Source organism: Ictidomys tridecemlineatus, chromosome 14, assembly GCF_052094955.1.
Source record: "Ictidomys tridecemlineatus isolate mIctTri1 chromosome 14, mIctTri1.hap1, whole genome shotgun sequence".
Lineage (NCBI taxonomy): Eukaryota > Metazoa > Chordata > Mammalia > Rodentia > Sciuridae > Ictidomys > Ictidomys tridecemlineatus.
In genome coordinates this window covers 23,474,656-23,487,892 of record NC_135490.1, presented here as the reverse complement: position 1 = coordinate 23,487,892, position 13,237 = coordinate 23,474,656, and the positions used below count along the sequence as shown (strand labels likewise).

General features: G+C 32.5%; 1 protein-coding gene and 1 pseudogene across 1 annotated transcript in view; one reads left to right on the top strand and one right to left on the bottom strand.

Annotated features, from left to right (window-relative positions):
- Positions 1-13,237, bottom strand: part of Galntl6 (polypeptide N-acetylgalactosaminyltransferase like 6) — a 1,056,167-nt gene that overhangs the window by 764,811 nt on the left and 278,119 nt on the right. The gene's annotated exons all lie outside the window — the stretch shown is intronic.
- Positions 10,564-11,229, top strand: LOC101972003 (calcyclin-binding protein pseudogene; annotated as a pseudogene).

Below are 13,237 nucleotides of genomic sequence, written 5' to 3'. Positions count from 1 at the left end.
TATAAAGAGTTTGAGAGAACTGAATGTTTATTAGAGTTTACCTGTAATGTATAAAGACAGGTTTAGTGAGCCTTTATTGGTTGGAAACCCAACAAAGATAAAAGGGTGTATTCTACGGAATTCTGTGGTGAAAGTCAACAGGGAGGAAAAGATCCTGGCTTGAGTTGCAAGACTGGGGTGTTAGAGTTGTGTATAAGAAAGAATTCTCTGCAAGGTGTGTGGAATTTACCTGCTTTTCTCTGCCTCAACCATCTCATGTATATTATAGGTATTTTGAGGACAAGGAGATTTGTGTGTGTTTTAAATCTCAGTGATATGATATTTAGAGGTCTGTGAGAAGAACAAGAATAGTGGTTTTCTGCTAGATTAGTGGAAATGAGCACTGAATTCTTGGAACAGCTCCAGTGTTGGCTAGTGGCCTTTGACAAACAGCATCCTGTGGAATGATGCAGAGGTGACTGTGTGAACAGCTCTAAGAGGGAGGGAGTTTTATGAGGAGATTCTGGATGCAAGTCTGGCAGAAAAACTAGGAGAATTAGAAGTGGTGGTTGTAGGAATCCCTGGGTGACTCGGGTGAGAACCAGGACTTGGCAATGGCTGTAGTTTCAAAATGACACAAAGCAGATGCCCAGAGATGAGTGATGGCAGTACACGAAGGCAGGTGTGAGGAAAACATTCTGGAATGGCTCGGGTGCATATTTCTGAAGGAGACCAAGAAACCAGAAGAAACAAGGGAACTTGAGAGAAAAAAAAGAATATGATCTTCTAGATCACATGGGAAATACTTTGACTATGGAAAGCAGTACATTCTCAGTAAAATACACCAGGTACACTAAGTTTTAACCACCCACAGACTGAGGAATCCAGGGTGTAGGTGGATGACATGGACTTAAATTGGAAGGTGATATTTAGGAGGAAAAGAATTGGTCTATATGTAGATGAAAAAGTGGATATTGTATGTGTATATATATATATATTTAAATTTTCTTCATGATAAAATTATGTAGTTTTTATAATAAAAATGTTTTCTTTTGGACCTATGTCAGCTAAAATGGTGGAACAGTATGGAATGGTGATTTTTCCTATTTTGCCAACAATCTCTATAGCATATGTAGGAGCTGAGGTGAAAGTACTTTAGTCAGAGGAGGGCAGAAGCATCAACAATGGATGAATGAAGCTTTTCTATGTGTAGACAAAAACTATTGTCTTAATTAGACATCATAATATGATGATATAAACTATAAATTATATATAAACTATATAATATCTGCTATAAGAACCTCAAGCAGAAATGTTTATCATGCCCTTCTAGATAACTATTATAAAGTAGTTGTAAGAAATTATAAAAAAGAATCAGTAATACACCTTAATAAGATGAAAGAATCAAGAGAAATCAGATTGGTCAGCATGCTCCGATTTCCTTGAGTTGGTACTTCTATAAAATTCAAGAGTACTTTGTGTTGGCAGTTACAACATTCAAACGATGACAATCTGTAATTTTAGATGGTTAGCCCTGGAGAGAAGGACAAGGACGTGTCACTTAAGACAAGTGAGATATAACATGAATAAAACATATGAGTAATTGACAGGCTAAGTGTTAATGCTTGTAAAATTCTTAGGAACCGGATTTTGCTGTGAATATCATGTGGCATAGGCTCTCATCTATTCAACACCATATTCAGATTACTAAAAACTTTCCCTGCTAAACGGAAGCTGCTAAATTGTAGTTAACCTTAAATTTTTGGTTTCTATTAATTTCTTAATTTGATTTCTTCATTATAGTTTTAAAATCTTCTGAGTAATAACATCTGTCCAATTGTATGCTGTTTTGAAAACAGATGGAGGAAAAAGACATAATGGATCTCTAAAGCATAATACCCCAGTATTTTATAGTAACAACCTATAAAAACAAACAAGGAGATATAGCCTCCTATATATTAGGAAATTAAAAATTTATCAACAGCCAATTGAAATGCACATATTAAGAAATATTTGGGATTTTATTCAATTGTGATAATAATAAAATTTAAACAATCAAAAACACTATAAATAGCTTAATTTATACTATAAGGTAATAATGTTCTCAAGATGTAGCTTGTGATTCTTGGAGTTATTTGTGTTATAATTTGAAAAGCCTAAATCATAACTTAGTTCATGATGTACACAGCATGGAAAAAGTTTTCACACACATACACAAATAAATTTATGCTTATAATAATTAATAAAGATCAAAATTGACCTTCAGCCAGTAGATGGAGAAGTTGATCTTAGATTGGATTCACAGTGCTATTAAAAGTCCTTTTGTAAATTACAGAAGCATAGAATAAAATTGCTGCTGATTCAGGTATTTAAGGATTGTTTTCATGGTTATTTTCTGGCTGCTCTGCAAAAACAGCTCTTTTAGTTATTTTCTGACATCACCCAAGAGATCATTATTGTTTCTTAGAGATCCACTCTGTTCTATCCTCATATGTTTTGCTGGTGGGCATATATATATATATATATATATATATATATATATATATTTTTTTTTTTTACTGTCTATTCTATTTTCAAACAAGCTGAGAATGTTTCTTTTCTTCATAAATTATTGCTTAAAGTTTGTACACTGTATCTTTTTTAGGAACCACAAAATGTTTATGACTAAATTGCATGTAGTGATGGAATTGGCCCCTTGCAGGGCGAGATGAAAATGAAAGTTCCTGTAGGCTAAACTGGCCTTCAGAAAAAAAGCGGCACACATTATGTACTTCACGTATGCTTCCAGAACTTTATGTGCACCCAAGTTCACAAGGGATGAGCTCATAAATAAAAAAGTCAATAGAACAAATTGCCTTGAACAAATTCCATAAGCCAACCCATGATCATTTGTTTATCACATAGACATTTATTCTATATCTTAATTCTGCATAACTGGTTGTTGTTCCTTTTACTAGCATTTTGATTGTAAAAAATGTTAATTTAGGTAAATCTGGATAATGAAGAAAATATATAAAGATGCCCCAAAACTCCATGTGATTATATGTAAGATTTATATTCAGAAGAGTAGTCTAATGTTTTAATTACATTGATAACAAATAAATATTGAAAATTACCAGAACTGGAAATACATACTCCAATGAAATTTTCTGTACACCAATTAACAATATGAAAATATGTATCATTGTTTTAGAGATGTTGAAATAGCTCTTAGATGTGACTTTGTTTTGACAGTTCATTTTAACAATTCACATTTCCTAAAAAACATATGCTTAATTTTGAAGTACATAATGTTTAAGTGTGTTAACAAAACCCTAAAGCAATACTAAAGATTATTTTTGTGACCATCGGCCTTAACTAATGTGCGCTTATCTATTTACAATGTAGTTCCCTTTTTATTCTATACAGCTTGGTTGAAGCCTAAATTGTTGTATTATATCATTTATGTTATAAAATTCAATAAAATTCATTTTGAGAGCCTTTGATTTTGAGCAGTGAATTAAAAAGCTGCAAATTTCCTGCCCTCATAGAACTTGTGTGCCAGCAGCTAAGACAGACAATTGTGTTAGTAAATATAATAAAGTGATGATGTAAAGTTAGGAACAGTCTCGGGGTATTATTAAAATTTACAAAAGCAGCTTCTGAACAATACATTCACCAAGGCGCCATTCCAGACATAATTACATAGAAAGCACATAGATGTGTTTCAAATGCAGATTGACAGACATGCATCTCCTTTGTATAAATGAAGAATAGATGCATATGCAACAAAAATGCATATGGTAACCACTTCACATAAAGCATATGGTGATTTTTTTCGTTGTTGTTTCTTTTTTTATTTTTGTTTGCTCTTTTCTTTCTGTTAGCTTTCCTATGGTCCACACTTCTCAAATTGGCACATATTTAAGGTTTTATGTTAAAATTTATTTGTGAGCTTAGGTTGTTTCTGAAAGTGGAAAATAAAAATCTATCATTTGAAAGATGTCCTCCCAATGCTAGAGAAAAAAAAAATATGTACATTGTTGTTGTTGTTTTTAGTTATACATGGTCGTAGAATCCATTATGAAATAATTATAAAAACACAGAATATGTCTTATTCTAATTAGGACCCTAGTCTTAGGATGTACAGGATGTGTTATATCTATAAATGAACACAGGAAAGCTATGTCACATTCATTCCACCATCTTTTCCTTTTTTGTTTAAGAATAAGGTTCTGCCTCCACTCTCCCTACCCCAGGTACTGGGGATTGAACCCAGGGATGCTTTACCTCTGAGATCCATTCTCAGTTCCTTTATATAATTTTGAGAGAGAAATTTCTGAGGCTGGCCTCAAACTTGTGATTTTCCTACCTCAGTTTCCCAAGTCTCTGGGATTACCCTGCCCAGTGAAAAAGAAACATTCTTAATCATGGAATCATATTGAATAGAATTCTGCACAAATAGATCCTATTAGGAAATAATTTGCATTCTGCTATCGCAGCCCCCCACCCCCACAAATAATTCAGTGACTTTTCCACAATTGTTCAACTCGAGGTAAAAGCATTCAAATTTTGCCACTTCTTAGGTCTTCATTTCCTTTTGAAGTTTCCCGTGTTACATAAAACTTAACATTTGTATGCTTTTCTCCTGTTAACCTACCTCACGATCATTTAATTTTTAGGCACAACTGGAACCCTAAAAGAGCAGAGATCAAACTTGACCTCATCTATGGAATCAATCACTTTAATCATTGGTATATTATTTATTCTTAAGACCTAAGAAGTAAAATATTTTTACTAGAAAGGCAGTAATAATAAGCATTTTTATCCTTTCTCTGATTCTAGATAAATGGTGGCAAAAAAATATAAGCTTTTATGGAATAGTTGAGTTGGAGATTTAAGAAAATTTGAGAATCTAGATTCAGGGTCAATCATGTCACATGCATTAAAAAGTAAACACTCTCATAAGCCCTAAATCCATTAAAGAAGTGCCTCACAGAATATTAGAGTTCTATTTAACACAAGTAAGAAATTGCACATTTGGTTTTTACAGTAAGTAAAAAGTTTTCTGTATATAATTTTCATAGTAGGTATATATAAACACATATGCATTTATAAAACGAGCTATGAGTTGTCTTCAGAGGGATAAATAGTGCCCAGTGAAACTCTGGCATTATAATTTTGTAGATAATAAGATGAAGTCATATGAAGATGGAAAACAACCATATAAAGGAACAAAACCCCCACTATTTTAAAGTTGAAAAAAATAAAATTCTAGTTCTGACATTTCACTAATGTCATCTGAATACATCATTAAATTCACAGAAGTTTACTATATTCATCCTTTAAATGAGAGCCTCAAATATGATGAACTCTAGTTTCCTTGCACACGTGAAACTCTGTAATTTTGTGACCTTTTTTATGCTATTATGCCAGACTGGGGATATATCTCAGTTTTCCTGAAATTAGAAAAAAAATTTATTTATTAGAATGTTGAGGTTTAGAGATTAAAATTAATAAAACCAATCCAGCTCCTTTCAGTTTATGGACACAAATTCTGGTGCTCACAATTATTGAGGAATTCAACTAAGTTTTCAGAGTTAGGCATTGGTAGAGATTAAACTCAAACCTAGGTTTTATCCATATGTAAATCTGAAAAAATTCCAACATAGAGACAACTAAAATCAGATCTATTATTTTATTGCTTTATTTTTTTCTAAATAATTAAATGTTGCCTTTAGAAATACTTTCAGGAACAATCACTTCAGGAACCTTAGGATGAAAATTGTATCCAAAATCAACACATTTTTATTACTGACTGTGGGAGAAATGAAGCTCCTAATAATTAGAAAAGAAGCCCTTTATTTACTGGTGTACTTCCCTACAGTTGAGAGAATTAAACTAATAGTGCAACATTTAAGGTCAGTCAGAGTTGCTGTGGTTCATGCCCTAGCATATGGAACATAAGAAAATTAAGTAGCAAACAAATAGCCACAAAAGATAAAAAATCTCAGAGCAAATTGTAAATTTATTCTACTTAGAGATAAATCTCCATTTGGGGGCATATGGGAGACTCAAGAACATCAACCTACAATGAAGACAGAATAATAAAAATTACACTCTGCTTGGCGATATGAACCACTCTGAGAAAAATTCATTAAGTCTACGTAAGTATTGATGGCAAAAATAAGGTTATTCATGGTGATCAGAAATAACTGAAGTATAAATATTGGTGAGGGAATCCAGTAACAATAGTCAGTGCACTTAAGATCTTGAGTTTTGGGGGACAGTTCAAAAATATCAATTATGTTACACTTTCTAGACACACATTGTGTAAGTACAGTAGCACTCATTACAAAAATAGAAAAAGAAATTCAACTTCTGTTAGCATAGTACAAAAAGGGTGAAAAGAAAATCCAAACTTACAAAAGGTTCAGAGGAAGAACAAAGAAACAATGAGAGCAGGTGTACCAGGGAAATGGATGAAGTCAAAAGATAAAGCAAGCAAATGGAAAGCTTAAAATGTAATTTTCAAAGCAAAACATTCAAGTATCAAAAATTAAAATAGAATTCCATTTCAAATACACTAATTAAAAGATGTTGAATGAAATAAGCCAGACACAGAATGTCAGGGGTCTTATGTTTTCTCTCTCATGTGAAAACAAGAGAGTAAAAAGGGATATTACAGAAACAGAAGGGAGACCAGTGGAACAGAGGAAGGAGTTCAAGGAACGGAGGAAGAGAAGGAGAGGAAAATGAAACTGATCGACTGATGATATGTCATGTGCAAATATGTGACAAGGAATCCCATTATGCATGATTATCATGCAACAATAAAATGTAAAAAAAATAGGTTTATCATATAAATATAAACCCATATGCAGATATAAGATATATACTTAATTTAAAATTGTTCAGAAAAAGTAAAAACAAAAGGAAGGAAATTAAATATGCTGGGCGAGAATTAATAACACTCACAAATCAACCATCTAAGTGGATGAGTGTGACTTCAGAAGGGACCCTGAGTAGACAGACTTGATCTTATTCTCTTATTGATTCTCCAATGCCCAACAAGAGGAAGACAGGCAGCAAATATTTGTGAAATTAATCAACAGATACATTTTATATGTTAAAAATATAAATATCATGAGATATCATAAATTCATGAAAGAAGTTGTTTCTGAAAAGGCATGAAAACATGACAACAAGAGGAAAAAGAAAACTAATATATATCAAAATCCACTACCCTTGGTAAATTATTTCTTATCATTAGAATAAGTATTATCAAGAGTAGTAAAGAAGATGAATTCAGTGTAATGTCACAAACATTATTATGCTCTCTAATACCTTAGAATTCAGGAAATGCGGGCAAAATGAGTTTTTCAAACATCTCACTAATTTGTAAGTGTGTTGCAAGAGATGTATGGGAAATCATGTCTCTGAAAATAGTTTACCAGACAAGTTATCTTCAAAGGAATTTTAATTCTGGTATAGTTTACCATCAACCGTGTAATTCAGATTCCAATTGAACATAAAAGGAGTTAAAATTTATGTTCAATGGGCCAGTGACCACAGATGCAGCACTGAGCTAGCTGGAAAAGCTGATGAAATATTTGAGGTTTTATAATTACACTGTGGTTGTAACATGCTGATTGCAATCAGGAGCAATATGGCGGAGGATGCAGTGAATTTTATGTTTATTAAATCCTTTTTCATATACTATGACATACATGTAGACCTTTGCAAGATGAGAAAATCTCAATATTTAAGGATTTACATAGAACTTCAAATTCTAACAACATAAAGTTTACTCAGTGATGTTACATGCTTAATTTTTTCCTAAGTCATATAGAAAACTTTCCATTTATATCAATGTTTCATTAAAATAATCATGCTCTGTTACAAGGCGTGAGGGAATCATTTCTTATTACAATCTCCTTTTAAAACTTAACATTTGAACAGAAAATATAATGGTTTACCAGGTATTGTAGAAAAATATACCGCTTTCTCATTTTTCTGAGGAATACATCTAGAAAGTGTGTCACTAGAAATCATAAAATAAATTTTTCCATTTATGCTAATTCTGTCAGCAAATTAATATTGTATTTCACACAGCTTTGCTTTGTTTGTGCTGATTTCGAGGGTGTTGTGTGTGTGTGTGTGTGTGTGTGTGTGTGTGTGTTCATGTCATTAGTTCTATCAGTCACAGTTTGTTCTTAGCTATCAGATACAAATGTCAAAGAGGAAGTCATACTTCTTTGCTATGATCTTCATGTCCCTCAGCTTCTGTTCAGACATCTTAGCTTCACCCAGCTTCATTTAAGTCATCTTTTTCATTTTTATTTAATTTTTCTTCGATGTTAACTGACATCTGATTAGCTTTAGGGTTTCCATTCTACCATCTTCTTTTGTTGAAAATCACACTGGCAGGCTTTTTGTCATTGTGTAGCCAAATGATGTTTTAAGTTGACAATGAGTCTAAAATTTTAAATTTAAGATTATCCTTGCTTATGCTCTTACTTACATCTTTGGGGTTCAAACCAATTACACATTAGATCCCTAAAGTAATCAACTTCCTTAAAATGAAATATGGATCCGGCAACGCTTTTCTCTGCATTTGTAAGTATGCCATCTGACAAGTGAGGGATTGGGCACTCAGAATGTACATCACATTGTACTGTAAATGTTATTTTTATATTTTGCCTGCCTTCCTCAACAGATTGAGAGATTCTTGAAAGAAACACGTTCTGTGTAATTTATTTCTGTTTCCCAGCAGCTAATAGAGTGCTGGCTTCAAATTGATGGAAAAACCTGAGGAGGAGGATGCGTTTTCGCTGACACTTAAGCACTTTCCAACCCAGACACATGGCAAATGCTTCTCTGCTCTCTCTGGTGTTTCACCCAGACCTGGTCTCAGCGGTAAGGTTTCAAAGTCACACTCTCTAGATCATTTTTCTTTGGTTCCCTAAAGCTAATTTAATTTACACAAGGGGCAAAGATTAATCAAATTAAAGTTATGAGTAGGTTTGTAATAAATGGTACCTAATTGATACAAAATCCAGAGCAATTGCTGCACGTTTATCATTTCAGAAATTTAATAAAAGGTGACCAGTTTTCTTTTATATTTTTGATAAGTCGTATTTATGTTACTTTTTATTGTTAGTCCCTTTTATTCTTTTTTTTTTAAATATGGGGTGTGGTCAATATTTGATAGGAAACAAAACCATCAACTCTCTGCCAGGTCAACTAAAATCAGTTCATACTTTAATCTTTTAAATTCTTAGCTCTTGACTCAATTTCTTGTTCTTACTCATTAAATATTCAATCTAATGAATAAATGTAAAATTTGGATGCAGGCTTTTGACAGAGGATTAAAGAGTTAGACTGAGTACAGTAGCTGAGAGCCTAAATTCTGTAGGCAGATTTTCTCAACTTGAACCTGTACCTGCTACTTATTAATTGTGTGGTCTTGAGAAATTTTTTTAATCTCTTTTGGATTCAGTATTCTTACCTGAAAGGTGGAGAAAATAATGATAACTTGTCCAAGGGTTCTAACAGTTTAAATGAGTTGATATTTATAAAGTCATTAGAACAAATGTTACAAAGTAACTGTTATACCAGCATATCTTGTTTTATTAGGTGTTGATTGTAGATATTGATTGTGTTTTACATAAACTGAAGGTTTGTGGTCATTCTGCTTTGATCAAATCTGTCAATAGTACAAATGATAGCATTTTTCTGTCAACAAAGTATTTTTAATTAATACGTTCTTATTTTATGAACTTTTGTACACATAAAGATACTGCAAACTTAGAGTTAATATAGCTAAAGGTAAATTTATATGCACTGGAAAATCAGTATACTCCATATGACTCACTATTGTGATGCCATCTTTATTGCATTGATCTAGAACTGAGCCTGCATTATCTTTGAGATACATCTGCATAAATGTTCATTAAATAAAATAAACAAGACTTTGCAGAGTTCCTGGTATTATCTGTGAGATTGATTTAATTGTATAGTAAATATCTGTGTAATTTAACAAAATACCTATATCTGCTCCCCAGTGTACTGTATTTTTCAAACTCATTTTTGCAAAATGGAGCCTAAAGATAAAATGTGAGCTTTCTGATGACTTATTTTCCTGTGACATGTAGCTGTTGAAAACCTAGGTAATTTTAGATATGGGAACAATCAAGGGTAAAGAAATAAAATCATTTTCTGAGATTACTCTTATTGTGACTTAGCAAATTAATATAAAGCCTTTTGAAATTGTGAGTGCAGAAATTTGTACTAAGTATCTTCAGAGTACATACACTACAATTAACATTGCATTACCAGAGTTTATAATTTGGGTAGAAAGTTTATAATTTGGGTAGAAAGTACACTAAATATATGTGAAAAGCCCCTCAATTGTCACTTTTAAGAGACCTTAACAGAGTGAAGATCTGGAGGAAGAGCATTCCAGGCAGAGAAAACACACTGTAAACTTGGAACTGCAGAATGATCTAGAAGAGGTAAAGGTGTTGCTGGAAAAGACCACTAGGAAAAGAGTATGTGATGCCCTTACAGCAGAAAAAATAAAAACAAAACAAGATTGAGACAGAAATAAAGAACAAGATGCAACAGAAATCATAGAAGAAACCAGAACTTCTTGAGAATGAAAAGCCAGCTGCTGTGGTTGCTCGCCATCACAACAGGATCTACCCTGAAAATCAGTAATTCTGGATGGGATCAATCAGATAAGTTTGTGAAAATCTATATCACTTTATCAGGAGTTCATCAAGTTCCCGCCGAGAATGTGCAGGTTCATTTCACAGAGAGGTCATTTGATCTTTTGGTAAAGAATCTAAATGGGAAGAGTTACTCCATGATTGTGAAGAATCTCTTGAAACTCATCTCTGTAGAAGGCAGTTCAAAAAAAAGTTAAGACCCATACAGTTCTCATCTTACGTAGAAAGAAAGCAGAAAACACACAGTGGGACTACTTGACTCAGGTTGAAAAAGAATGCAAAGAGAAAGAAAAGCCTTCATATGACACCAAAACAGATCCTAGTGAGGGATTAAGGAATGTTCTAAAGAAAATTTATGAAGATGGAGATGATATGAAGCGAACCATTAATAAAGCCTGGGTGGAATCAAGAGAGAAGCAAGCCAAAGGAGATACAGAATTTTGAGACATTTAAGTCTTTTGGGGGCTGTGATGTGGAAATATGGATGTTTCCAATAAGGGAATGTTGGAGAGCTGCACATATAAATTTGACATAACTATTTACACAGTAAAGGCAGTAAATTCTCCTTTACTGGAGGATTTATTTAAATGTGCTTATTAAAATGTATATATATATATATGTATATATATACACATATACTTATATAGTACAATAAGAAAATTTTAAGGAAGCTCACTAGAAAAGGACAATGTTTGGGAGATGGAGGCAGAAGAATCACAAGTTCAAATCCAGCCTCAATTACTTTGCAAGACCCTAAATAACTTAAACAGGACCCTGTCTCAAAATTAAAAAAAAAAAAAAAAAAAAACATTAAAAAGATTCGGGGATGTAGCTCAGTGGTAAATTGCCCCTGGATTCAACCTGTACCAAAAAAGTAAGAAAAAAAGGTAATTTAAGACAGTGCCATCATAGTAAAGAAATGTAACTTGTCTAAGTAAACAGAATGACAAATTGTTTTAAAAATTGAGTCTCAGAAATGGTTTTTGAAAAAATAGGTCTCAATATATTTATGGTGAAAATAGAGTAGTTGCTTCCTATGAGATGAACACAATCTAATTCTAAAAGAACAGAATATGATCCTATAAGGGAGTATACTTTATGACATTTTCAAATTTGACTGGAAAGGATGACATGCTCTTTTTCAGCACATGAGAAGAAAGCCACGCTACAGACTGCCCAACTCTTAATATGCACTCTTGACAATTTCAAGTCTGAATAATGATATTCCACAAATGATAATATAATTCTAGAATTGTGATTACCTTCATTGCATCTCACCCGAAGGTCTGTGAAGATGACACACCAGCTATTTTGCTCCCCTATCTGTGAGACATCATTCTATCTCTAACCGAATTGAAGCAAGCTGCGGGTTATTCAACAGTTTGAAATTTTAGAAATGTGTAAACACTTAAGTATTTGCCAAATTCTAGTAAGAGATTGACAATTGAGTGATATATGCATTTGTTTAAAAGTTATGGTTTTTCTTCAAACAACAATATCAATAACAAAAATCCAAGTGTTTTAAATGTCTTTTTATAGTAAAAGGGAACATTCTAAAGTTTTCAAGGGCATAACTAGTAAGCAATCACTAACCAAAAACAAAATTCAAGTCACCATATCTTATCATGTGTATATGTTTTTACCCAAAGTTGACTTTCCAAACTTCTTGTATGTCCTTTCCCCACCTGTTCAAAAAAGTCAAATAACACTAACACTAGCCTTCTTAATATATCAAAAATATATCAAGCTAGTTTTCACTAAACAACATTAAATTTTAAGTTTATTTGGTCTGTTATGTTTTTGTTTCAATTCAGTGTTAATAATACTGACAATTCATATATCTCTTCATTCACAGACAAGAGACTATTTAAAAATCTATATGATAGAGAATAGTTTATTGTTCTGAGAATTTCATTCAATAATTTTATTAGAAGAAGAAATAATTTGTAAAATTGCTGTTTTATGAAAAAAATAGAGGCAACTTAGATTAATTATAAAATAATGCAGGTAATTAGAAAGAAAGATAACATAATTTATAATGTAGGAAATCAGCCTATGTTAATTAATACAATTAGGCACAAAATTTGACTCTGAGATGGCTGGTAAAAAAAAAAGAAAAAGAAAGAAAAGCATTAGACTAATGAACTTCAATAAAATGAAATGCAACTGCTAGGCAGGCAAAGTGGAATAATAAAATAACATATAACACCCAAAATATCAAGAATGATAAAGCAATCGGAAAGTGATGTGAATATTCTTGTGGGTCTATGTAATTCATAGTAATGTGAACAATATATCATTTGGCTTCATCTTACAAATCAAATATAAAGAGAACTGAATTGGAAAAGTCATAACTTTCTCAACCAGTCATACTTCAGTTCATTTGGGAGACTTCAGAATGGTTTGTGCAGTTAAAGCAGATATTCTCAAATGCTCTTAGAATCTATCTCATCAACATAATATTGCAAAAATATGTAATCATCTGAATCAGGATTCTGCAGCAGCTCCTGGGCTCATGGCAACACCCCCAAATCACTGCAGGTTGG